Source organism: Anas platyrhynchos, chromosome 19 (assembly GCF_047663525.1).
Source record: "Anas platyrhynchos isolate ZD024472 breed Pekin duck chromosome 19, IASCAAS_PekinDuck_T2T, whole genome shotgun sequence".
Classification (NCBI taxonomy): domain Eukaryota; kingdom Metazoa; phylum Chordata; class Aves; order Anseriformes; family Anatidae; genus Anas; species Anas platyrhynchos.
The window spans coordinates 5,328,196-5,332,395 of NC_092605.1; positions in this window are offsets into that span (position 1 = coordinate 5,328,196).

Consider the following 4,200-nt stretch of genomic DNA (forward strand, 5'->3'; position numbering starts at 1 on the left):
ATTTCAATTTTTTTCATTGGAGGCAAAGAAATCTGTATTACAGCTGAGCAAGATGTGAACAACTTTTATTATGAACTTAAATAGCTTTGAAAACAAAACCAAACTAATGTTGCAGCACACAGCGATGTACATGATGCTCTGTAGCACAGAGACACAAATTATCATAACTCAGAAGATGTCCCTGTTCCAATTGGACAATTGTGTTTTATTACTGAGCGAATTCACAAAGGAATCCCTATGAAAGAAACCTCTTTAAGTAGCCTCTAATATAAATAAATGTGTGGTGAGTTCATACATTGCTTATCAACAGCTTAAAAGTGGACCAGTTACCTGCCATTTTCCTTTGCAGACAAGATGACAGAGAAGTTCCTCACTTCTCATATGCTAGTTTGCTGTGAAGCTGAATTACCGAGTTCATTTTATTCATTTCAAATTTATTTTCAAATTAGTTTGTGACTCTTATAGCGTGCTATTGAAGCAGGATGTTTTCCACTTGGACATACCAGTATTGGGGGAGAATACAGATTTGCCCAACATTGTATCAAAGCTGCAGGACAGTGAGGGTGTGCAGAGGCTGCAGGGTCCAGGAAAAGCAGCCCTGAACTGAGAGTGAGAACCTGACTTGGTCAGTCCTGCGATACCACATCCCTTCCCTCTCTTACAGTCAGAGAGCTTTGCATTGTATGCACAGGTGTTATTGTTTTGTTTGTTTGTTTGTTTGTTTTTTCCAAATGACAAGACAGCTTTATAACATTAAAAAGCTGCATCTTACCCCCACTACGTGTGCAAGAAAACTCAATGTGACCGATGGGTATTGCCTTCCCCATGCACCAACCCTCTCTGTGAGCAGCTGCAGCACAGCAGTGGGAGCTGGGTTGGACAAGCGTGCCCCTGCAGGCCATGGCCACCTCTCTGCAGCACTGCTTCCCCTTCCTCCATGGGCAAATTAAACATGCTAACACATCTGAGGTTGGATTTCTCTTTTTTTTTTTTTTTTTTAATAAAATAGTAATTACTTCAACAGGTATTTAGGGATGGTTCTGTATTCCTAGCGAGGCTGGGTCTCAAAGAAGACAAGCATTAATTTAATTTGCCCAAATGGCTCTTGATTAGGTTTGCTGCTATCTGAAGGCAATAAGCTAATGGAGATTATGCAGAAGGGATTTGATCTAGCCCTCTAGCTGTTTGTTCAAGCTCAGCTACCAGCACCGGACATAACCAGCATCTGGTCTAATGAGCTACAGCGAGAATCCCGCTGATTGTATCTTTGTTGTACAAGATAACAAGGAAGAATCGGACTAAAGCAGACTTCTGGTGAATGCTGGGGGTGTAAATACAACTCTTGGGAGACAGAGGAAGGAAAATCTCTGTAGAAATAAGGATTTCTTTAAAATCTCTACAGTTTTTAAACTGTACCAAAAATCGTCACCATGGTTTATAATTTACATACAGCAAATCACAGCAGTTACAAGTCAATATCATAAATCAGTCTACAAACGTAACAGCTATTCAAGTGAAATACTTCATCTTTTGTGTATGTACATAAATCCTTGAGAATAAGACCGAAGACTAAATAAGGTAAAGGTGTGATTTTTCTTAAAACTAAATGATATATATATATTTTTTTTTTTTAAAAAACAGCAAAACTAGATCAATTTTTTAAAAATAAATCTCTGCGTAACTATGGCATTTAGGGATGTGATTTTTATTTGTAATTGACATGGTAATATCACCAAAATCTCTAGCACAAATAAAGTTATATTGACAAGCCTGCTTATGCTGGTATAAAATGTTCAAGAGGCAGGCATAAACTCAAGAAGCAGACATAAACTATGCCACTAGGCACTTTTTTTCCAAAATATTTTCCAAAGAGAAATTATTTAGCCTTACAAAAACCTTAAAGGTTAATCTCAGATTGCTAAAGATAGAGGAATTCAAGTGTACAGGTAAGCTTTATGTTATTGCCTGTGAGTTTACTGCAAGCATTACAAGAATTTCCGAAGCCTGTAGGTATCTGCTACCTCAGAACTGACCAGAGTAAGGCCTTTGAAACCTGAAGTGTCTTGTCATTATTTTCAGTTTTTTGTTTTGTTTTGTTTTTTAATGACATGAAGTTTAGAACTGAAATCCCACTTTGGTTCTTAATTTCAAATGTGAGATATTTGATACATCTGCTATAGTAGAACAGAGCCTGAGGAAACCTAAACTTCACAGGGACTTTAAAGAAGCTGAAAGCTATTTTTCTGTACGTTCTTGAAAAGACTGAATATTCTTGTGCATGTTTGAGATTCTTTCCTGTTTTTGTTTTAGGCTCTTCCTTCTTTCTTGTTCCTTTTTTTTTTTTTTTTTTTTTTTTTTTTTTTTTGGTAACGCTGTTATACATTCTATGTGTGCTTACAAAAGACTGAAAATGCCCCTTAATAATAATAATTAAGTATAATACTTCAGGTACAGTAATAGTAAAATTGTAAGGATCACTGAGTGCTAAAAACCAAGGTCTCCAGTCCAGAGGAGGCTGAGGGGTCAGGCAGGCACCCTCTGTGCAGAACCATTCCTGAAGCTCTCTGGATGTCTATAGTTCTAGACCAGTAGCTGAGTAGCTTTAAGCAGTAAATTCCAAAGAAAAAGGGCTTCATTATTTTTTTTCCTCTCAGCAGTGCAATAAAATATGCTCTCTGAAACAAGATCTGACTCAAATTGCAGGTTTAACAAGGGCTAGTTTAAATAGGCCCTTATTTCAGTTTAGGTATTAAAGAGTGAATTAAATAAACACTAACTTGCGAGGGTGTCTTTCTAAATTCTGCATCCAAGAATAAATCAAGTCTGTCTTTGATAGATGCCGTCTGGTTTGAAACCAAATGACAAGAATAACAAGCATAGAAAATAAAGACATGATCATTAGAAAAAGTCTCAAGCTATCTGATTAATGGCACCCATTTATTATATGAAGTGTGAGAAAAAGACTCAACTCCTAAATTCACTGTAAATGCAAGAACTGACAGGCAAGTTGATCAATAACTTGCGTTTGTTGAGATGTTTGTAGGTACACTAAAAACTATGTTCTTCTCCAGGCTTTATGTTGAAGCTGTCCAGTAGATGGGGCCATAGAGTTATGCAAAAGAAAGTGAAATGAGTTTATTTTAGGAAGAACTCTCACAATCAGTGCAAATACGGCTTTGTTAATTCATGAAATTCTAATGCCAGGCAAATTACTTATTTGGTTATATCATGTTTTGATGTATGACTGATTAAGCTGTACTCAAATGCAGGTTAAAATGATTCCATGTTTGTGTGATACTGAAATAATTACAACTCTCAGTCAACAAAAACTACAGCAGAGTTTTTAATTTTCATTCACGCCACATTCCTTCCCAGGTATTGTACAGGTCTGAGATAAAGCCAAACTCGTGATGAAGTGGCACAGTGGAAGATGTTGGTCGTAATTGTAGTAAGAAAGTCCCACCTGTGGAAATGTGTATGCGGTGAGAGGAACGTGTTAGCGGTTCCTACAGAACACAAAAGGTGGCTTCAGGAGTGTAACTTGCATGCACTGCTTTTTCCTGCTGCCTTGAGATTGGTGAATCAGCTCCTTTTCAGCCTGTGCTCTGGAAAAGGATAGCTGGGCTTGAGAAACGGCTGTGGGCAGCCCTGGTGATTTCATAGCAGCAGATGTAAAAGTTTGAAATGTGTGTGCGTGTAGTGTGCAGCACAGTGTAGCCGAGCTCGTTGTTGTTACTGCTTCTGCTATTCCTTTCAACTAAATGAATTGCATAATCAATTTAATCAGCAAATTGCATCAGGTATCAGTGTAAGTGTGAATTCTGTTTTGCTGCACTTGCACAGCCTCCTTCCCTGTTGTGCCTTACCTGAAGCGAAACTCTTACCACTTAGCACATAAAGCTGAGCTTTAGATCAGCTCTGCTCTGCGAACAGTTCTCTAACACAGCTGAGGACACCCAGTAAAGTGACATATTTTGTCCCACGGCGCCGATGGCTGTCGGTGAGCGTTGCAAGGCAGACTTTTTCCCCCTCAAAAACTGAAGCCCCCGCGTCCCGGGTGCCACGAGGCAGAGCCCCGGGGGCAGCTGCGAGCCGCCCCTCACCGTGACCCAGAGTTTGCGGCGTGCTCGGTGGCCGGTCCCGAGGCGAAGAGGGCTGAGGGAGCCCCCTCTGCCGCCACCGGGGGGCTCCTGGCGGTGG